Here is a 24,312-nt window from a genome sequence, read left to right as displayed (position 1 = left end):
CATTCCTTTCCAAAGAACATTTGTGGAACCACACAGCCCAGCATGACCCATTTCTGGGCTGTGTGGTTCCACAAGGGCAGACGGTCCAAAGTGGAATAGTGGTGTCAGTGGTCAGCACTTTGACACGCCTGCACTTGTGGAACCACACAGCCCAGCATGACCCATTGCTGGGCTTTGTGGTTCCACAAGGGCAGGCGGTCCAAAGTGGAATAGTGGTGTCAGTGGTCAGCACTTTAACACGCCTGCACTTGTGGAACCACACAGCCCAGCATGACCCATTGCTGGGCTGTGTGGTTCCACAAGGGCAGGCGGTCCAAAGTGGATAGCGGTGTCAGTGGTCAGCACTTTGACACGCCTGCACTTGTGGAACCACACAGCCCAGCATGACCCATTGCTGGGCTGTGTGGTTCCACAAGGGCAGGCGGTCCAAAGTTTCTTGAATATATACATTGAAACATGGCTTTACTCACCTTGGTACGCACAACACAAACTACGCCGTCCACTTCAATTTTCCACCCAATCCTACGAATAAGCCAAAAATAAAAACTAGTGAATAGTAAATTCACACAACAGTGAAAGCCTATTGTACACCAATACAAAAAGGATTTTTTTTGTAAAAAAAAAAAAAAAGTGGTATCAGAATAGCTCTTTGGCCCATCATACATGTAGCCACAAGGAGCTTTCATCCATTACCACACGTACCCGCATACATGCCCGCGCATGTATGCCTTGACAGAAAGCTCCTTGGTAGTATCCGGTCGAGAGTGGGGGAGCCCAACACAAACATAACATTATTAAGAAAAAAAAAAAACTAATGGGAGGGGGAGAAAGGGATACATGAAAAACATAAGAGTAAATAAAACAATACGACCGGGCTTATGGTGGTTGTCCGTCCGGATCCTCTTCTTCCTCCTGATGGGGTGTCGATGCCCTGGGCGGCTGGGGAGTGTGTTGACTTGGCCTCGGTGGCCGTGCGGGTGTAGATGATGCGGCCGGTGGTGGAGGCATCTGGTGGGTGAGGTACATCTCTGTATATCCTTGGTACAGCTGTGACCGTCTATACCAGGATGGTGGTGGAGGAAGGGAAGGAGGCGTCCATGTGGCTAGTGATAGCGGAAGTGGTGTTTCACCAGCGTGTTGATGAGCTGGCTCTGGGAGCTTATCGTACATCATCTGCAGTGTGGTTGCGATGATCTGTTGGCTGGATGCGGAATGTCGATGGCTCTCCGACATGTTGTCAATGCTGTGTGCCAGGCATGATTTGTTCTCCACCAGCTGGTTGATGGATGTGGCCAGAACGTGAAGGATGTCCATAGTCTCCCTGTGATCTTCTCGTCTGGTCCTTTGCGTTTCTGCCGTGCTGTCGGCATGAGCCTTTTGCATTTCAACCAGACCGTTTGCCATCTTCTCCATTATCTTCTCAATGGCGTCCAGTCTGGTTTCAACGACATTCGTGTAGGTATCCTGGCGGGCGGTCATCTCTGCTGCCAGGGTGTGTACCCTCTGAACATTTGAGGGATCCTGCCCTTCCTGTACGTCTGCCACCAATTGCATTTGTGCAGCTGAAAAGAAAATTAGAAATTAGTATACACATTCACACATTTGTTTGAAGGCTCACAATTCGATATTTACTCACACAGGGATGTAGAAACAGCGGGCTGCTGCCCTTCCACCTCGTCGTCCGACGAATCCTGTAGGAGATCCGGCCTGAAGAAGGGACCAATCCCAGACGCCAGTCCGCTGCTGGTCCGTGGCACCACTGTTTGCAAAAGAAAAAAAATATTAAAGTTAATAAACTATACAAAAATGGTGACCCCCCCACCCCTCCCATCCCCCCCCCCCCAAAAAAAAAATACAAACCTTCTCCATCCGCTGGTGCCGCTGCTCCAGGAGCTTCACTTGTCCTCAATTCTGGAGACTTTTCAAGGGTCTGGCTGGATACTTCTGCACGGCTGTCTTCAAACCCAAGAAAAGTCTCGTCCGTTAACCCTGTAGACTCAAACAGTTCGGGTGATGGGTCCACAAGGGTAGTGTCTTGTTGAGGCTCTTCGGTCACAGTGCCAGAGCTCCTGGAGAGATGACGAGCTGGTGATGTACTTAGGCGCCCAGCTGGTGGTGTGGTCGCCGACAGTGTCTGGCACACAGGTGACGTTCTGTGCGCTGATGTCTGGCGCGCAGGTGATGGTCTGCGTGCTGACGATGTCTGGCGCGCAGGTGACTTTCTGCGCGCTGACAATGTGTGGCGCGCAGGTGATGATCTGCGCGCTCCTGATTCTTGCTGCGCAGGTGATGGTCCGCACGCTGCTGCCGATGCCTGCTGCGCAGGTGATGGTCTGCGCGCTGACGATGTCCTGCGTGCAGGTGATGTCCTCTGGGCAGGCATGTCTGGGGAAAAAGAACAAACACATTAGCAAATAAAAAAACAAAAAAAATAAAAAGATTAGTGCAGCTCATCTGAAAGTATTCTTACCATCAGGCCTCCTTTTGGACTGCTTGTCTCCCGCCGTCTTCCGTCTTCTGGGCGGTTCTTCCTCCTTGGGAAAGCCAGCAGGACGGCTAGAGTCCACACCTCCCCGAACTCCTTGGACCATGGCAGGGTTCATGCGCCTTTTAATAACGTCCTCCCAGGGTAGCCACTTCAGATTGAGAGCCGGACCACCTCCCGTAGCTGTCTCATGTCGGCGCTGAATCCCCATCTTCTTCTTGGTCTGTCTGCGGCAATCACTGTACCGCTTCATGCAGTTTCTGGTGCTCCGGCGGTTTCCAGATACTGCAGTGACTTGTCTCGCGATGGCATCCCAGATGTTTCGCTTGGTCTTAGCTGCTGTGGTCTGTGCCCTCTGTCCATACAGAACGTCGTAGGACCTGTCAACGCCATCCACTAGGGCACAGTTTTCCGCCTCAGTGTATCTGGGTCCACGCGGCTTCTTCGGTCCTGCGTCTTCACCAGAGGCTTCCTCCTCCGACTGCTCCTCTGGCTGGCTTCTTGCCTTTAGGGATTAAAAAACAAAAACATGCATTTAATAAGATCGGTATGTACCTGTGAGTGTCAGTATCCCTGGTAGTGGGCAAAGATACCTGTAGGTGTGCATGGCAGTGCGCAAACTAGGGTGTGTCAAGTTGGATGCTATTGTGTCTGCAGGTGTTGTCAGTATTTACCTTTCTAGGCTTTTTCTTTGACTTTGGTCCCTTGACGACCGCGGCTGGTCACTGCATGCCTGGTCGGTCGTATCCTCCTCCTGGGTCGGCTCCCACTCCTCATTGCTGTGCAGGGAAAGTTCTTCTGAGGGGTGGGGGGAAGGGGGGGATCGGGGCCGCTTGTCCCTGGACATCTCTGTTGTAAAAAGAAAAAAAAAAATATTTTTACAAATTTAACACACGTTACAAAATTACATGCAACCACACTTCATGCTGCTGGGACCCCAGTGCTCAAGCAGGACCAAACAACCAAAAAAAATTGAAAATTAGAAAAAAACCACAGCCAAACAAGCCAAACCCCCCGTACAAGCATCCCTGCACATGCTGGTGGTCAACTAGTGCAACAAAAGGAGCAAAAAACTTGCTTTGGAAACAAACTACACCACGTCGGCCACATGGCAGACACCGACACGGTCAAAGTCAGCCCAAACAAGCCAAAAAGTACCTCCAGCATGTGCAGGCATGCACCAGTGCTAAAATATGAGCAAAAAAAACATGTTTTGGGAACAAACGACATCACATGTCGACCACATGTTGGATACCGACACACTCTAAAATCACCCCAAACAAGCCAAAAAGAATCCCTGCACATGCTGGAGGTCAACCAGTGCTAAACTAGGAGCAAAAAACATGTTTTGGAAACAAACTACACAACCTGTCGGCCACATGGCAGAAACCGACACGGTCAAAGTCAGCCCAAACAAGCCAAAAAGTACCTCCAGCATGTGCAGGCATGCACCAGTGCTAAAATATGAGCAAAAAAACATGTTTTGGGAACAAACGACATCACATGTCGACCACATGTTGGATACCGGCACACTCTAAAATCACCCCAAACAAGCCAAAAAGCATTCCTGCACATGCTGGAGGTACACCAATGCAAAATCATTACCCAAAAAACACTTATGGAAGAAAAAAAAACGTGAAAAACTACCCCCAAACAAACAACTTCCAAAAAATGCAGCAATACAAGCAGGAGCTATATACACATACCTACACACATATACATACCCCAAACACCCCAAAGCAACACCACATGTACACCTCATGGCACCCGACCCCCACTACACAAACACATACATGCAACGCCAGACCACATGTGGTACTTACCTAGAAATGTAGAAATCACTCCAAAAACGACTCTCCTCCGGGGTAACAGGTATCCTCCTGTCCGTCCTGGATTAAAGCCTGCTGGGTGTCCAAACGATACCACAGCAAACAACACCAATTTGCTCGCTCTGCAGCACCTCACCTCCACTCTGCAGGTTCACAAAATGGCTGCTGAGCATGCAGCAAACAAGCCCTATTAAAGGGCTCAAAACGGAGGGAAGTCGAATCCAGGACGCCCACTACTCGACGATTGGTCCGCTATTCGACAAGGGGAGTGTCGAATGCGTTTTGTATTGCATATGTCGAATTCATGGTCCCGGGCGGAGGGTTTCGGCTGTCGAGTACAGTCGAATCCTAAAACGGACGAAAAAAAGACGCAATTCGGCCAGAATTGCATATACCCCATAGTCCGTAAGTTACAATCTGTAGAGACCTTGAGTACCTGAGTACATCCTATGTACTCCCATATGGGACACCTATGAATGTGAGAATTTTACTGTGACCTGTACAAAAAATGGATGTTTCAGTAATTATTTTGGGACAGCATAGTGTTATAATATAAGAATGAATTACTGGAGTACATTGTAGACAACTAGAATGATTCCTTGTATCGTTTATGTAACACTTTGTTTAGACCAGTGGTCTCCAACCTTAATTGGGGTGTGAGCTACTTTTGAAAAATAAAACCTCTGAAAGAGCTACCCCTAATGCAAAAGTGGGTGTGGCCTCACAACTACAAGTATTGCCCCCAGCGTAGTGCCATATACACATATAATGCCCCCCAGCAGTGCCAGATACACAAATAATCCCCCCCAGCAGTGCCAGATACAATGCCATACAGTGCCCCCCTGCAGTGCCAGATACAATGCCCCCCTTTATTGCCAGATACAGTGCCCCCACAGTGCCAGATACAGTGCCCCTCTGCAGTGCCAGATACAATGCCCCAGAGTGCCAGATTCAGTGCCCACAGTGCCAGATACAGTGCCCCCACAGTGCCAGATACAGTGCCAGATACAATGCCCCCCTGCAGTGCCAGATACAGTGACCCCACAGTGCCAGATACAATGCCCCTCTGCAGGGCCAGATACAGTGCCCCCACAGTGCCAGATACAATGCCCCCCTGCAGTGCCAGATTCAGTGCTCCCAGTGCCAGATACAGTGCCCCCACAGTGCCAGATATACAGTGCCCCCCCCCCCAGTGTCAGATACAGTGCCCCCCTGCGGTGCCAGATACAATGTCCCCCTGCAATGCCAGATACAATGCCCCCACAGTGCCAGATTCAGTGCCCCCAGTGCCAGATACAGTGCCCCCCGCCCCCCATGCTCTCCGCTGCTGGCTTCTTCTCTGAGGGACGGAAGGGGACGGGAGGAGAGGAGAGCGCAGAGAGCGCCTCTCCTGTCTGTGACATCCAGGGGGCCTGTCACCACTGTCACTTCACTGAAAGAACCGACAGATAAGCTCGTGGAGGGATGCCTGAAATCTATTTACTCCCTAACAGGTGCTGTACATAGACCCATTATTGCTGCCTCCTGGGCTGCTAAAGGTATTGAAGCATGGGTACAGGCATTAGAGGAAGAGCTGCCCGAGGATATTTATGACAATGCCAGACAATACCTGTATCACATCACCACCGCCTCTTATTATATTCAAGAGGCGTCCTCTGAGGCGGGTGTGTTGGCCGCCAAGACTACTTCTGTCCTGGCTAACCGTATTCTGTGGTTGAGGTCTTGGAGGTGGACCTGGACTCCAAAAAGACCTTGGAGGTACTCCCTTTTAAGGAAGACATCTTGTTTGGGGAAGACCTAAATAAAATTGTGTCTGAACTGGTGGATACTTCCTTTTACCCACTAAGGCACGTTCCCTCCCTTGAGGAACTACCTTAGGACATCACCCGATGTTTTCCCTGTGGAACACAGTGTATCTCACAGAAAGATAGTTAACCATGGTAAGTCTACCATAACTCTCCTTTTTTGGGGAGCTCTACTGCATTAATATTTTTAATTGTATACATCAAATGTGCACAACAGTCCTATGAGTGCCCCAAATTGGAATATTTTTTCTTCTTTTTCTGATATAGTTCTACAATATTTCTAAGCAGTTTACTGAAGCACAAACAACTGGGTAATAGGCACTGCACACAGATTGATATGAAAATAGCTATTTTATGCTCACCTTTTGGCCTCATCTAAAGCCTGCTCTTTTCACATTAGAAAACTGGCAATTCCATTGAAATGGGTGAAACATGGAGCGATAAGTGGATACTTTGGTGTGAGAAGGTGCAGTATTTACACAAATAAAAATGTCCCCTTATTGTGCCAATCTTAGCTGCCTACATAGACATACACTGTGGGCCTGCTTCAGATTTTTACACAAACTTGATGGTTTACATACAAATTTGATGGTTAGGGAACTGTGCATGCGCAGGATCTGTTCATGTCCTCCCTTAGCCGCAGCATGATTGACATGCCGCATTTGGCGGTTGGAGCAGGGACAACAACCAAGGGCCGTTCTACAACTGGGAGCCAGTCTGAGTAAGCTCTGATGGTCACGATGGTGATCCGATGCTGCACTGTTTTGACGAACGCTTCCTTGTATGGTATTGCATATCTCCCAACTGTCCCGATTTTCACAGGACAGTCCCATTTTTTTAGGACTGTCCTGCTGTCCCACCCCTGGTCTGCTGTATCCTTCCTCACTTGAATCAAAATATGTTATCCCAATGTCATGACAGGAAAGTTGTTTTAAACATGCAGTTCACACAATACTAAACTTTGGGAAATATCATACACTCAGGGAACTTTAAGAGAGGAGGAGGCCTGTGTGCTGCCTCCTCCGTACGGACCCCCTCCTCTCTGCAGGAGTGCTGTAGAGTTTGAGCCCTCGCTGTAGAATCTGAGCTCTAGAGGGCTCAGACTCTACTGCGCAAGCGCAGATCTCCGGCAAAATGGCGCCATTTTCACTGGGTTTTAACAGCGCCGGTGACGTATTAAAAAAATGGGTGCAGTGAGTGTAGTGTGGGCCCCCTCTGGACTCAGGGGCACCGCACACACTGCACCCATAATAGTGCATACACTATAAGTCCAGACTGTGTTTTCTTTTATCACTCAGACAGTGTGAAGTCAGCAATGCCTTCTGGAGCCAGTGTGTAATTCTAGATGGGACTTGGATTTTTAATGCATGTATTCACACAGTAAATTTTCACTGCTATAACACCCTTCACATTCCATGGCAGATGCCTTTATATCTTTATTCTAAAAATATATTGTCCAGTTAACTAATGGTAAAATCACGCAGATTAAGTGGCATACAGTATTTACTAAAAATCGTAGAAATGCTGCAATTTTTTTTAAATGTATATGGCAGCGGGGATAATAATTTGTTACATGATTATTCCTGCTATGTAGTTTGGTAAATAGGGGTCAGACCATAGGGGGTAATTCTGAGTTGATCGCAGCAGGAACTTTGGTAGCAGTTGGGCAAAACCATGTGCACTGCAGGGGAGGCAGATATAACATGTGCAGAGAGAGATAGATTTGGGTGTGGTGAGTTCAATCTGCAATCTAAATTGCAGTGTAAAAATAAAGCAGCCAGTATTTACCCTGCACAGAAACAAAATAACCCACCCAAATCTAACTCTCTCTGCAAATGTTATATCTGCCCCCCCTGCAGTGCACATGGTTTTGCCCAACTGCTAAAAAATTTCCTGCTGCGATCAACTTGGAATTACCCCCATAGTCCCCATTGATAACAATGGGGACTGCAGTCTGCACCGCTAATGAGCCTGCTATAGGAGATTTCTGTGACGTCTCCTGCATTAGGCTGTTAGTACTGTACATAGCAACAATTCATAAAATTATGCAGGTACCGCGGTTTCTAAATAATGTTCTGTAAAAAAACATAAAAAACCTTGATAAATAGGCTCTTATTATGTTGTATGAATTTAATACAGTTGATACATTTAACAAAATAATAATTTCAATGAGATATATCAACCAGGGCCGGTTCAAGGGCGCTCTGCGCCCCGGGCAGGGAATGGGGCGTGGTCTAATACAGGGGGCGTGGTCAATTACGCCCCCTGTACATTAAAAGCGCCACTTGAATGCTGAGCGGTGCGCGATGACGTCATCGCGCACCGCACAGCAAAAGGTCCTCTCCACGAAGGGAAACTAGACGCTATGAGTCTAGTTCCCTTCGTAGAGAGGACTTTTGCTGTGCGGTGCGCGATGACGTCATCGCGCACCGCTCAGCAAAGTTACTCTCCAGGAAGGGAAACTAGACGCATAGCGTCTAGTTCCCTTCAGGAGGCGGACGGGGACGGGGATCGGGACGGGGACGGCAGCGGAGGCGGACAGGGACACAGCGGGCAGCAGTGGCGGATCTTGCCACGGTGCGGCGCCCTCCGGATGGCGCCAGCGCCCTCCGGAAGGCGGCGCCCCGGGCAAAAGTCCTGCTTGCCCGTGGCAAGATCCGCCACTGATATCAACTGTAATTCAGAACCATCAGTTTGCGAATTTTGTGATTGCTGTAGACATGTCCTAGAAGTATGTAAGGAGTGTTGTAGAAGTGCTAATGTAAACAATGTAGATTGCTCATCAATCAGCAGCAGCTGCAAATGACAGCTGAAGTTTCTGAGCCTACATTGAACTTGTCAACATTAGTGGACAGGTCAGAAATGTGTATAATCAAGAAAACCCATACCATTTACAGACTTTAATTGGCTCTTTGATTTCTATTTAGAGCTTCTGCAGCTGGTGGAGATGGCGATTATAGAGGAAGGATTGCTGCAATAGAGGGTCTAGTCTTGTTAAATAGGTTTTCCCATGGAGAGGGGATAGGAAACCTTTTACCTGGAGAATCATCAAACCTTATATTTGGTCATTTGATGGAGAGCTGCACAGTGGAGATGCATTTTGATACATGCTGTACCTTTTACTCATCACTGATTGAAGACATAAAGGAGAAGAAAGGAAAATTGCAAATAAGAGTTTGCTAAAAGGATAATAGGCGGCACTTAGAAATCAAAACTTTAATACAATTCCAAGAATTTTTTTTCAATGTACTTTCCTCACATGGCCACTGTGGACCCATTTTATGGCTCAGTTATACTTCATTAACATCTGCAGCTTATGTATGTCATTACTCATGTTGACATCACATTAACCCTATTTTTGTATTTAACATTTGTGTACGTTAAACATTGATAGAAGACTTTACAATTATATTTATGTTGCAGTCATTCTCATAAGGATAAAATGCTTTTTGCACATGTGCAGTAGCCCACAGCAACCAGCCATAGAATTACCCATTACTCGTCTAATGCATGGTACAGTAAACTGTCTATGCAAGCAGCAATTTTACCAGACAGTTTGGTTATTATATACCAGATTATCTTGTGTGGGTCCAAAATTACCTGTGCCTGCCTTTAATAACTGATTAAGAATGATGGGATGATTATTGGTACTGGTGGAGAAGATGAGTTAACAACGATTGAGATCTGAGTGGTCACACAGGTGACGGCATTAATTGGTCTTAGATCCAACCATTCAATTCAAATGCTGGTATCATGTGTGGTTAAATACTTTCCCTCAGCACAATGGTGAAGCTGATTCATCTGCTGGTTTTGTGTTCACCGTAATGAGACATTTCTGATTGGAGATCATAGACTAGTGCACATTTGCTTTATGTTAGCAAATAACTATGCCTGACAAGATATCCCTCTTCTCACAAAACGTCTCTGTCATTTTGCTCTACACTAGCTTCCTACTCGAAGACTGGCAAGCAGCATGCTCTGTATGCTCATTAAGGGGCATTTAATTGTGCAACTTAAAAAAAAAACCCACTTATTTATTTAGCCTTGTATCCACCTATGAGAAAAAAAATATTAAGCAAATGCATTGTGGTTGATGAATGGAAGCATGCACATACCTGCAAAGAATGCCTTATAACAGTTCTACTTACCATTCATGAACAGCTAAAGGTACAGTATTCAGCACTTCTTTTCCTTTGAAGAGGTGTCAGTTCCGTAAAGTATAAAAAATGAATGTAATGCCTTACATATTGTACTACAATATTACATTTTATAAAATCATCTAAATGCATAGAAGCCAGCAGGCTGTAAGGAGACACAGGGGCCAATTTCTTATCATAATCTAATTGCTTTTTAGCACAATTTATTAATATTTTATCACCAGGGCAGCTCAGCAATACTCAGCTGCCTGCCGCTTCTGGTCCTGAGTGTTAAACATCACTAGTTGGCTTTAGCACCTGCAGCGGAAACGATATAAGACTAAAATAATAAGTTAAATGAAAATTAAAAAGTAAAACAAACTAGCATGCTGATAAAATGCATTGAAATGTTATTTGGCTACAAAGCTAATGCAATTAAGTCCATATTTCACAGTATGCATAGTCTCTGCATATTTACATTAAATAAAGTTTACAGAGCTGTCTTTGTCCAGTAGTATGTCCCTTTCACTTTCTCTAAGCTCTTTTTTTAGTTAAACCCATGTAGTCCTGTGTACTGTAGACACATTTCACTGTATAAAACTACAATAATCTTACTGGTACAATGTAGTCACTATGGTCTTTGTGTTATGCTATAAACTGGAGTGACAGTATCAGCCACTAAAGCTAGATTTACTTTGTAGTTCTGCCAGCATACCCAAGCAGTCCATGACTGCCAGGGATTGCTGAGACCAGTAGTGCTGCATACTAATTCTATTTTTTAACTATTAAACCAGGGCTCTACAAAACCCAGGGGCCAGGTAGCCATGGTCCCTAGATTTTGCTGCCTGGCTAGCAGATTTTGGAGAGAGGAAGCTGATCCTCTTTAGCCCCAACAGCCCCAGTGGAGTTTTTGGAGGGGTGCCTGTCAGGCCCGGCGCTAGCTGCTCAGCAAAGGGATGCAGTGTAGGAGGCGCCAAGCAGAAGAGGCGCTCTCCCTGCTCTGCATCCCTGTGCATACGCGCACGCAGGGGGGAGTTCCGAGTACCTGGAAACTCCCCCTGTCCGCCGATCCATCACGCAGCTCACCTGTTTCTTCTTAACATTCTTTTGGGACGTGGGGAGAGATGGTGTGGAGCGCGCAGGCAGCTTTGTCAGTAACGCAGCAGCTGCCTGCTCTCCACACCAACAGGGACTGAGGCTGGCTGACTGTAGAGGGAGCTTCAGCGTCAGCGCGCAGCCCCTCTTAGACCTGTAGCCAGGAGTCGATGCCGCTGGTGTTTCCGGGAGCCGGAGCCAGACAGGTGTGTGTCTCGGTGCGCGCGGGTCGGGTGTGATTTTAAATAAATTATGCCCACTAGATTTATTTTGTGTGTGTGCAATGTTTATGTGGTATACTATGTTTGTGTGCAATGTGCATGGTGAGCATATGTGTGTATGCTGTGCTATTTCTGTGTGTGCATTGTGTATGAGTGTGTGGTGTGCAATGTATGTGTAGTGTGCAATGTGTGTGTGTTGTGTATACGAGTGTGTCCAATGTGTATGTGTGTATGGTGTGTTATGTTGGTGTGTGGTGTACTATGTATGTGTGTGGTGGGCTGTGTGTGTATGTGTGTGGTGTACTATGTATGTGTATAGTGTGCTATGTATATGTGTGTGTGTGTGTGTGTGCGCAATGTGTATGGTGTGCTATTTATGTGTGTAGCATGCTGTGTGTGCAATGTGTATATGTGTATGGTGGGATATGTATGTGTGTGGTGTACTATGTATGTGTATAGTGTGCTATGGATATGTGTATGTGCAGTGTGTATGGTGTTCTATGTACAGTATGTGTGAGTATGGGGACAGCTAGAATGTATAAGTAAGCTGCGCTATGTATGCATGTGCAATGTGTATGCAATGTATGTGTTTGCAATGTGAATATGTGAGCAATATGGAACCCCGCCTCCCAGTAAATCCTACGTTTGCCCCTGCTGTGCTGCCTCTGTGCCTGTCTCCCTTTCTGCTGCTGCTGCCGACGCTGGTGTCTGTCACACTGTGTGACGGGCACCAGCGCCGGCAGCTTCAAGCATCCAGTCCTCCCCCATCTGATAGTGTTCGGCAGAAAGGGGGCAGGGCTTCATGGCGTGGAGGGGGCAGAGCTACATGGACCAGGCTGCCAGAGAGGGACAGCTGCTGCTTGTGAGGTAAGCCAGAGTGGAGGGAAATAGCTGTATGTTAGTATGTGTATAGTATGTGCAATTGTCCCGCCGCTGCTAGCACACTGACCACTAGAGACTCTAGCAGAGTGCCAGAGTCTACAGCGCATGTGCAGGACTCCGAAAAAATAGCGCAGCGGACAATTTTTGGAGTCCTACAGCACTCAGCGCCAGCAGCGGCGCAACGGCTACGGGAGAGGAGGGGTCCCACACACGGAGTCTGCACACGGGTCCCCTCCTCTCTAGAGACGCCCCTGAGTGTGTGGGGAGGGGGGTTGGTGGTGTGATACTGCAGCTTATTAACATCCCTGTCTGGGTTCTGAGGACAAAATCCATGAGGCCGAATCCCAACAGGTAGCATACCAGACCGTAAGTATACCTGGCAGGTTAGGATTAGACGTCCTGCATTTGTCCGGTACCGGTACATTTTTCACGGCACACTCACCATCTACAAGCCTGATTGGAAACTCCGGATATGGCACCAGTAATGTGTTAAAGACACCAGGAGCCGGGAGAAGTTTCCATATGCTCCATTGGGAGCTGGGTGAATGAAACAGGTGATATAAAAGCCGTTTGAGCTGCAGTGATATTGAACTATTATATTATAAGAACCTTACCAACTAACTTACTAACATCAATTTAACATCTAGTTGTACTAAGCAATTTCATAACATCAGTGCACTGAAAACGTGACCAAAACAGCTGACTAAAATTGCATGAGGACTAATGAACTAACTATGTTTTATGAGATGCTGCTTAAATCCATCAGTTCTTAATACAGTATGTGCATATATGCATGATTTTATGTACATATAGAGTTTGTGATTTAATTACTGGCCGGTACGTGTGAATCAAGTTTTTTAACTGTGTGATTATTAAAATATACACGGATTTCTGGAAGCGCTGTTGTTTGTGTTTGTCCTGAGGTTAGGATTAGGGCCAGGAGAGGGGGATTAGGTTTAGGCACCAGACAGGGGGGTTAGGGTCAGAGTGCGAGGGTAGGTTAAGATTAGGCAGTGGGGAGGGAGGGTTAGGCACCCCAGGGGAGGGTTAAGGTCAGGCTGCGGGGGGAGGGAGATTTAGATTTAGGCAGCAGGGATGGGGAGTTACTATAAGGTAACTCCAGGTGGGTGCTTAAGGTTAGGCTGTGTTCTTGCCCACCCGCTGCTGTGTGTGCCAGCGAGACACGCTGCCCCTCAGTCCGGAGGCGGCATGTCTTAGCTGTCAGGGCAGGGAGGGGAGCGGAGCTATGTCCGACGGCAGCGTCAGGTAGGATCAGGAGCCGCCACTGCCGGTCCGTGAGCTCTGATTGGCTCACGACCCGGCAGCTGTTTTGAGGTCCTACATGCCACCACCGTCGCCCGACATAGCCACGCTCTCCTCCCTGCCCTGACAGCGGTGAGCTGCACAGTGGGGGGGGGGGGGGGGGGCATGTGTGAGGAATTTGTGTATCAGGCACTGTGGGGGCATTTGTGAATCTGGCACTGTGGGGCATTTGTGTATCTGGCACTGCACTATTGGGGCATATGTGTATCATGTCCCATTTGAATTGGCCACACCATTTTTCGGCACGTATGCACTCAGCATCACAAAGGGGCATAACTACTGGGGGGCAGGGTCATTTTTAAGTTGATCATTCTGTATGGCCCCCGAAGGATTTTATAAATCCTATAGATTCTAAGCTTGCAAGCAGGGCCTTCCTACCTCTATGTCTTTCTATTTTTACCCAGTTTTGTTCTATTACTGTTGTTCTAATTGTAAAGTGCAACGGAATACGCTGCGCTATATAAGAAACTGTTAATAAATAAATAATAAATAAATATCCAAATGGCTCTTGGTAGAAAAAAGGTTCCCCACCCCTGATTTAAACATTATCAGTGGACAGCTAGTGGTTTTCCACTGTATCTTTGCACTAGTGTACAATGTCCACTTTCATAGCGCTATTGTAGTTTGTCCAGTTGCATTATCCTATTGTAATTTATCACATATGGCTAGAGCATTGTTTAAATATGTGACTTAAGTTTTGCAGCAGTGTTGCATTACATTGCTTACGTTTGGAGAAAGCAATTTTGTAAATGTCTTTTTTGTTGGCTGTGCTCCATGTAAACTCCCCTGAAGCAAAAACATAAAGAGTAAAGTCATTCTTCCTTCACTGCAGCCAGGACGGGATTGTCTGTGCAGAAGTGTGATGAAGAGAGAATTATTACAATTTTACTTACTATAAAGTGAACCGAACATGTGCAGACTTTGCAGCACCTTGTTGCTAGTTTGTAACATGCAGTATGACGTTGGCTGTATGTTCCTTTGTTGCACTGCTTTGGACTGAAGCTACACAGTAAATGTTTCTCTCTTGCCGATCCTTTTGGCAGCAGTGGAAAAAAGGGTCTCCACAACTAATTAGGTTTAATCCTGCATTATAGGAAATAGTTCAGCCCTGTCACAAACAGGAAAATACTACAAAGGGCTGTGCTGGAGTCTGGGACTCCCCAAATTGTAACGGAGCAGATTGTGCTTTGTTCCACTTGCTGCTTAGGTCGGATCTCATTGTTTGGATGTGCTGGAGGAGTTCTCATACAACCTTCACTCCCTTCATATGTTTGGATTTCAGTAAGAGATACACCTGTATATTTTTTGTTGTTGTTGTTGTTCTTCAAAGAACTATCAAAAAGGCATCTCATCTGACTGTTGTTTCATCACTGAATTTTGCATTGTAGAACCAATTGAACATGTGAAGGTAGGTACTGTGCACAGTTTATCCAGCTATTGTTCTCCAATGCTTTAGGCTGCTTTTATCATTGTCACATAAGAACTGTTGGACAACAACTTATATACCATCCCTGTTATATACAGGTTTTTGCACAGGGTGTTTATGTTGACATATGCAATGTATTTAATTTTTAAGTTATTGTAAACAAAGCAACCTAAAGTACGGTTAATTAAGTGCAAATATTATGTTTCTAGCAATTGTCATTTATCAAATATGCAAAACATGTTAAGAATAGTAACCTAAGTACATTAATAATATGCTGATTGTGTAATTATTAAAATATACCAATGTGCTGTACTATATGTTCTAGAACTGTATTTCACTTGTTCATTTTAAATAGGGGATATAGGGGGATTGTTTATATACACTTTATTTAATTATAAAGTTGTTGTTTTTTTGTATCAACTTGTATGTGGCCATTGATTGTAAAGTTGTTCAAAGTAAATGTAGTAAAGCATAGTCCCTCAAGAGAATATTTAAAATGACTAACCAATAGGCATCCTTCTACAAGTATGTTGTGACTTTCCATTGGCCTTGAAGATATGCCAGATTTATCAGCTTCTTTCTGTCCCTGACACACAGACGTCAGTACCTGCACTGTGCATTGTCTTGGAAACCAGGAAGTCCCTTGTGCTGAAAATAACTTTAGTGCAGATCTGGAAGATCCCAAATACGCATAAATAAAGTACAGTAATTCTGCACATTTCTGCCTTAAAGCAGTTTTGACACAATGTAGCTATGATGTTTTTCTTCCTTTATTCTTGACAAGGAGAGCTTATGTCCCAAAACACATACTGTAGTTATTTCATTTTGTTTTCTTTTGTCATCACACATCAGTATAGTATTGTTGTTCTCCTACTAATTATAGTTATTTTGAAAATAAAGGAATGTTTATTAATTATTGATTTTGTTTTTTAAAAACAACAAATATCTCTGAAAACAAAGGTAAACAGTTGAGCCTGCGTGCAGGCCAATCTAGCACCAGCGATAGCAATGCGCGGGGCTGCGTATCGCTATCGCTGTGGGGGGTTCACGCGGAGCGATCATGCTTAAAATCTAAGCAATCTAGTCAGATTGCTTAGGTTTTAAGCGTGATCGCTCCGTGAGTACCCCCCTTTACACTTTTGTTATCTGACTGACAAACTTATCACTTCCGTAACTTGATTTATTTTAGTCTGTTTAGCTGACCTGCTTCCCTCTTCCACAGGATATCTGTGATTCCAGTGGAATCTTTGTGAGGAATTCTTACCAAATTGTATTTGAAGTAGAGAGCTAAAAAGATCTGAAGCACTTTTATGTAAGGTTAAAGGAAAATAGAAAGAACATATACAATAGGAAATTATGGACTCACATACAGTAAATGCTGTATTATATATATCGATATGTGCAGACACCACATACAGTACCTGCTGTGTATATAAATACATATACAACACACACAAATGATACGCATTTAGATGTGTGCAAAGTAGATGAAGTTTTAGGATAGCGTGTGAGTGGTGTATTGTATTTATGTGAAGTGGAGTGACTATAGAATTGAATCTGTTCAGGGAATTTTGATACAGTTTTGGATATGGTTTTTGGGTATACATAAGACACAGATGTGTTTTACTGAGCATTTTTTTAATATACTTTTATGCGGCATCAACTGGGAGAGATACATTTATGCTGTACATGTACAGATTATATAGGAGCCAGACAGTAGAATCTTGTCATTGTGGAAATCAGTTTAATGATATTTGGAGGATGATGATCCCTTTAACTTGAAATTTATTTTTTGACTTTAAAGTACTTGACACTGCAATTACATTTTTAAATAAAGTCGATTTTGAAGTTACCTTTGGTGTTGGTACTGTTTAATCCTCATCTACTGCTCCTACATGTATTATAGTAGTAATTTGTAGACTTTGCACTGGTCTGCTAAGAAACTAATATTTGCCATTATACAAATGGCATAACAGGTATATGGGGTTTAGGAAGGATGTCTCAGCTTCTACTGACATTTTCAATGTGACTTGTGAGTGTTAAAAGTCAATTAATGTTTATGTCACGAAAACAAAACTTTCAAATATGTTAGGTGTCAAATTCGGGAATTCAAATACCAATCATGTGCCCAGTACCCTTTTTCTAAACAGTTTATTCATAATTCACAAAATGGTCACAGAGAGATGAAACAAGAAATAATAAGAATGTTGCCACAAACATTTCATGCCCTTGGCATGAAATGCCATTAGTTGTCTTATGAATTATGAAAAAATAGTTTTATTGATGTGAATGACAAAATACACAACACAACTATTGTTTAATTTAACTATTCTTGGCACTTATGTGTTTACATTCTTTACATGTTTTTTCTTGATTGTCTACATTTTTGAAGACTTATTCATCAATGCCTGTCATCCTGACATCTTGTCTTTTTCAATGCCTGTATTTTAAAATAGTTATCATATATGTTACATATGTGTTTTTGATATATAGATAGTGTCACAACTGAGGGCTGGTGCTGACCAGGGGGAAGCCTCAGTTGTAGGGGCTGAGGTATATGTGTACCTGGGAGGCAGTACAGGGTTCTTGGACATGCAGGGAACCTTTACCACAGATGCCCGAAGGCGTGACCACGACAACAAAGGAAAGTTCAAAGGTTTTATTGAAACTCAGCTCACAAGCATATGTCGGCAGTTAGCAATATTAAGAACAGCATATAAATCACAGTTCCCAGGAGTGCATATAGGCAGTCTCTAGGTGTGGTTTAATTAAGCACAGTCTTGAAGGACTGGTTGATGATATTTCCTTACCAACACCGATGCACTCGGTAGCTGATGGGAAACAGAAGCTGATGACTGAACTGCCGGGAAATGCCGGATAGAACCGACACAGGTGGTGAGCTGTGAAATGGTGTCAGGTACCAGTGTAATGGAAGATCAGATGCAGAAACACTGGTGATGCTAGAGATCGATGACAGAGCACCGATGGTGACTTAGGATCGATGGCGGAACACCGATGGTGACTTTGGATCGATGACGGAACACCGATGGTGACTGGGGATCGATGTCGGAACACCGATGGTTACTTGGAATCGATGGCGAAACACCGATGGTTACTGGCAGGGCAGAGCACCGCTGGAAGCTAGAAGCTGGAAGCCGGTCTCGGGTAACTGCCAGTCACAGGGTGCAATGTTGAGGCACTGCAGAGTCAGGCTGTACTGCAGAGAAAGTCCATGGGAGAACTGCACACTGGAATCACTGAAGACAATTGAAGCACTGACAATCTTTCCAGCCCAGGAACAAGATATTTATACCAGCTGGGAAACAGGGATTGGCTGGCTGATTAAGCAGAGTCTAGAGTGCAGCTGCTGGGTAATTAGGTAGAAACCAGAGTGCAGCTGATAGGCTGAAAAGCAACATGTGATGAAAGCAAACATGGCTGCGCCCATGGTAGCTTTTGGAGGGAAAGATTGTTTGTAACTTGAATGTGAGCTTTAACCATGAAGCTGCCAGAATCACAGTAAAGAGATTTGAGACAATGAGATGCAGCGTGCTGCACACAGACAGTGCAGATGGAATCCAGGCTTGGAACACTGGGACAGTCTCAGGAGGCATTTGGAAGGTAAATACTGATAAGGAATTACCTAGATCGTGATAGATAGATAGATAGATAGATAGATAGATAGATAGATAGATAGATAGATAGATAGATAGATATGTCTTTTAAAGAATTTGAACAGGCAATTATTTATAAACCACTAATAGTCAACCATTCTGTTGTAACGTGTGTGGATCATTAGGTCAATCAGTATTGTGTCGACAGTCACTAGGTTGACCCCATATGGTTGACATGCACATAATCGACAGGGTCAAAAGCTCAACTGGGTCAGTTGGTCGACATGTAAAAGGTAGACACTTGAAAAGGTCAACACCATGAAGTGATCAACTTGGAAATGGTTGACACAGTTTTTTATATTTTTTGGTGTCATTATGTATGTTGAACCATGTAAAAGCCAAATTAGTTGACACATGTACCCTCGTGGGTTTGCTTTGCTCACCAAGGCAAGGTGCCTCGCTGCACTTGGCACAGATTACTATTCCCAGTCGTAGTCCACGTGGATGGTAAAGTATGAAAAAGTTGAAAAAGAAATTGAAAAACGTGTGTCGACCATATGTGTGTTGACCATTGACATATTGACCTTTTAACCAAGTCGGCATTTCTACCTGTCAACATAATGCTTGTCGCCCATATGGGGTCAACCTATTAACTGTTGACCTATTGACTATAGACCTATCATCCTGATAGCGTAGTAACTAATATCAAGAAAGAGGTAGCATAGTGAGGCTGTGGAACAGTCTGCAGGGGTGTAATATACAGTGAATGGACTGCTTTTAAATACTATTAAAATATTCTCAATCCCTGGTTGGCTTTAGAATGCAAATTACTTATACTTTGTAATGTACAGAAAATTACATTTCTTTTATATAAGCTATAGCCTAACAGTGTAAAATGTTTAATGCTGACTTAAATATGCAATTTTTCTTCATTATCAAAACAAGAGACCACATAATGCCCATCACATTTGTTTTTATGTGTCCTATAGATGTAATTCCATTGCTTACAAAAATAAATGTTGGTCAATTGAGTTTATAACAGCAGAAGAAGCATTGCTGTATGATCTGTAGTTCTTCATTTAAAGGTTATAACCTTGTCATCTTAGAGATAAGTTATTTTACCTTCCCATGACATTTAAAGAACAATGCTTACTTGTAACTGATATTGTTGTTTCAGTATTATACTTTACAGTCAACGTGGAGGCAGGGACGCATCAAGAGAGGAGGAGGCCTGTGTGCAGTGTTTGTCCAGGCCCTCTCCTCTCTAGCAGGCAGAGCAATAGACTCTGTGCTCTAGGGTCACAAGGTGAACATAGAGTTTAGTGTGCATGCGCCTGTCCATGCTGTGCAGTGTGGGCCGCACGGACCCTGGGGTCTGTGTGCAACACACACACTGATTCCATTATAGCTACACCAGTGTGTAGAGGGACAGCTTCTGATAGCCTGTTAATATTGTGAAGTATAGTACTGGTAGCACATCACACATCTTTGCTGCTTACTGTTGCGTTGCTGCATCGTGGCATAATGCAACCTCCCGCAGCCAGAGTTTCTCCATTGTGTCCTGCTGCCACCACTCCCCTGCTGTATATCTGCTGGAAGCGGGAGCACAACCACACGCTACAGTAGCAATTCACTCTGTGTCAGCTCCTTGTGTTAGTGGGAAGTGGTAGCACCAGATGTATCTCAGTTGCAACCTCCTTTCTAGGAAGAAATGTATGTGACTGTTAAACAGGACTGCCTCGCCATCAAATAAGCTGTGGAAACCCTCCAATATTATCTCATGGATAGGAAGTTTAACCTGGTGATGGACCATGCAGAATTAAAATGGATGCAAGTGAACAACGAGGTCAATGCCAGAGTGATCCAATGGTTCCAGGCATTGCAGCTTTCCTTTTATATATACTGTGCATACACCGTTCAGCCATAAAATTAAAACCTACCTATTATTGTGTATGTCCTCTTCATACTGCCAGAACAGCTCTGACCCATCAAGGCATGGACTCCATAAGGCCTCTGCAAGTGCTGTGGTATCTGGCACCAAGACATTAGCAGCAAATCATATAAGTCCGGTAAGTTGCCAGATGAGGTCTCCATGGCTTGGACTTGTTTTTCCAATACATCCCACCGATGCTTAATTGGATTGAGATATAGGGAATCGACACCTTGAACTCTTTGTCATGTTCCTCATATCATTCCTGAACAATTTTTGCAGCTTGACAGGGTGCATTATCCTGCTGAAAGGCCACTGCCATAAGTGAATATCAATGCCATGAAGGGGTGTGTTTTGTGTGCAACAGTGTTTAGGTTGGTGATATGTGTCAAAGTAACATCCACATGAATGCCCGGACTCAAGATTTCCCAGCACACCATTGCCCAGAGCATCAAACTGCTGGCTTTCCTCCTTCCTATAGTGCATCCTAGTGCTCTCTCTTCCCCAGGTAAATGATGCACACCACCCAGCCAATCATATGATGTAAAAGAAATGTGAATCATCAGTTCAGAACACCTTCTTCCATTGCTTCATGGTGCAGTTCTGATGCTCTTTTTAGGTGCTTACAGTGGTGAACAGATGTCAGCATATGCACTCTGGTCCTAATTCCTGTGTGTAAACAATGGGCTATTATCACACAACAGGTGACTATTTGTAGACTGCACATGTGCTGCGATCGTAATGCGCATGCGTGAAGGGGCCATTGCAATCTCACTCATAATTAGGATTTCATGGAGAAGTGATTGACAGGAAGTGACCATTTGAAGGTGTTAACAAAGTGCTTATGGGGAGTGATTAGGAAAATGCAGGCGTGTCATGGCCTCTTTTGGGGGATGTATCTGCTGAAGGCTGCAAGCTTGTGCATGCAAAAACATGATGTCTGAGATGCTACTGCTGTGTCCAGTCTATGTAGCCATAGACCAACCCTTAGAGCCTTGTTTTTGCATATAGGTGAATGTGTACGCAATTGCGAATTCCTGGTACCAAGACCTGACATTTTGGAGATACTCTGACAAAGTCATCTAGTTATCATAATTTGGCCCTTGTCAAAGTCGCTCAGAACCTTTTGTTTGCCCATTTTTCCTGCTTCCAAAACATCAACTTCAAGTACTGAGTGTTTACTTGCTGCCTAATTCATCCAACCTTTTGATAGGTGCCATTGTAATGATATAATCAATTTTATTCGCTTCAATGGTATTAATGTTATGGCTGATTGGTGTGTGTGTGTATATATATATATATATATATATACAGTGGGGCAAAAAAGTATTTGGACAGCCACCGATTGTGCAAGTTGACCCACTTAAAAAGATGAGAGAGGTCTGTAATTTCCATCATAGGTACACTTCAACTGTGAGAGACAGAATCTGAAAAAAAACCCCCAGGAAATCACATTTACTTGTATATTCTTGTGGAAAATAAATATTTGTGGACACCTACCAAGCAGCAAGATTTCTGGCTCTCACAGACCTGTTACTTCTTCTTTAAGAAGCTCTTCTATCATCCACTCATTACCTGTATTAATGGCACCTGTTTGAACTGGTTATCTGTATAAAAGACACCTGTCCACACCCTCAAACAGTCAGACTGCTACCTCTCCACCATGGCCACGACCAGAGAGCTGTCTAAGGACACCAGAGACAAATTTGTAGAGCTGCACAAGGCTGGGATGAGCTACTCGACAATAGGCAAGCAGCTTAGTGAGAAGAGATCAACTGTTTGCGCAATTATTAAAAAATGGAATAAATACAAAATCACTGACAATCTCCCTCGACCTGGGGCTCCATGCAAGATCTCACCTCGTGGGGTATCAATGATCTTGAGAATGGTGAGGTATCAGCCCAGAACTACAAGGGGGGACCTGGTCAATGACCTCAAGAGAGCTGGGACCACAGTCACAAAGGTTACCATTAGTAACACACTACGTCGTAATGGATTGAAATCCTGCAGCGCCCGAAAGGTCCCCCTGCTTAAGCCAGCACATGTCCAGGCCCATCTAAAGTTTGCCAGTGATCATCTGGAAGATCCAGAGGAGGATTGGGAGAATGTAATGTGGTCAGATGAGAGCAAAATCGAACTTTGTGGTATAAACTCCATTCGCCGTGTTTGGAGGGAGAAGAATGATGAATGGCATCCCAAGAACACCATACCCACTGTGAAGCATGGGGGTGGAAACATCATGCTTTGGGGCTGCTTTTCTGCAAAGGGGACAGGACGACTGATCCGTATTAAGGAGAGGATGAATGGGGCCATGCATCGTGAGATTTTGGGCAAAAAACTCCTTCCCCCAGAAAGAGCATTGAATATGGAACGTGGCTGGGTCTTCCAGCATGACAGTGACCCCAAACACACTGCCCGCGCAACTAAGGAGTGGCTCCGTAAGAAGTATTTCAAGGTCCTGGAGTGGCCTAGCCAGTTTCCAGACCTCAACCCAATAGAAAATCTGTGGAGGGAGTTGAAAGTCCGTATTGCCCGGCGACAGCCCCAAAACATGATAGATCTAGAGAAGATCTGCATACCTGCTACAGTGTGTGCAAACCTGGTCAAGAACTACAGGAAACGTTTGACATCTGTTATTGCCAACCGAGGTTATATTACAAACTATTGAGTTAAACTTTTTGATTGTCCAAATATTTATTTTCTGCAAGAATATACAAATAAATTGTTTAAAAATCATACAATGTGATTTCCTAGGTGTTTTTCAGATTCTGTCTCTCACAGTTGAAGTGTACCTATGATGGAAATTACAGACCTCTCTCATCTTTTTAAGTGGGTCAACTTGCACAATCGGTAGCTGTCCAAATACTTTTTTGCCCCACTGTATATATTTATATTTATTTAGTTATTTATGTCTAGGATACTATTAGTGTGTGTAATAAGGAGGTTCTCGAGACCTGCTTAGTGCTTGCCGCTTACTGATTTTACATCATCACCAAAACAATATACCATATGCCAGTGACGTATTGTCACTATATTTTGAAGACAGTGGTAACATTTAATTTTTAGCAGCAGGAGAAGCTATTTTAGATGATTAAGGCATTTGTAGTTCTCCATTAAAAGGTTATGAACTTGTATTCTTAGAAAAATATGTTTTACCTTCCGATGACATTTAAAAAAACAATGCCTGCTTCTAACTCTGTTACAGCAGAAAACACATGGTTGTATAGTATCACACTTTATAGCATATGCTATTAATGGCCCCCAATACAGAACAAAATACATTATTGTTAGAGTATCATACTTCATAGCATATGCTATTAATGTCCCACAGTACAGAACAAAAATTCCTTGTTTTTATAGTATCGTACTTTATAGCATATGCTATTAATGCGCCCCCATCCCCCCCCCCCCCCCCCAAAAAAAAGTGTCTAGTTAATTTTTAAGGAAAGCATATTCTCATGATGAACAGATAACTAGGGGTAATTTAGGAAGTGCTTCCGATGCACATCTCAGGTAAACGTACTGTACTGTAGCTTTTACACCAGCTGATCAGTGATGATCCGCCC

The 24,312-nt window shown here is 44.3% G+C and overlaps 1 protein-coding gene across 4 annotated transcripts in view; it reads left to right on the top strand.

The window, feature by feature from the left end:
• The window catches only part of ARHGAP28 (Rho GTPase activating protein 28), a 320,532-nt gene that overhangs the window by 190,832 nt on the left and 105,388 nt on the right, over positions 1–24,312 (top strand). The window contains exon 1 of one of the 4 annotated variants that reach the window (XM_063923512.1): positions 9,305–10,286. The exons of 2 other annotated variants lie outside the window; for them this stretch is intronic. The gene's annotated coding sequence lies outside the window, so the exon portion shown is untranslated. Of the gene's footprint in view, positions 1–9,304; positions 10,287–14,476; positions 15,185–24,312 lie in introns of those variants that run through there. One more of the 4 variants, XM_063923511.1, reaches the window with a different exon arrangement.

This window comes from Pseudophryne corroboree, chromosome 5, assembly GCF_028390025.1.
Source record: "Pseudophryne corroboree isolate aPseCor3 chromosome 5, aPseCor3.hap2, whole genome shotgun sequence".
Taxonomy (NCBI): domain Eukaryota; kingdom Metazoa; phylum Chordata; class Amphibia; order Anura; family Myobatrachidae; genus Pseudophryne; species Pseudophryne corroboree.
The sequence above is the reverse complement of the archived record's forward strand: the minus strand, read 5'-3'. Positions and strand labels throughout refer to the sequence as shown.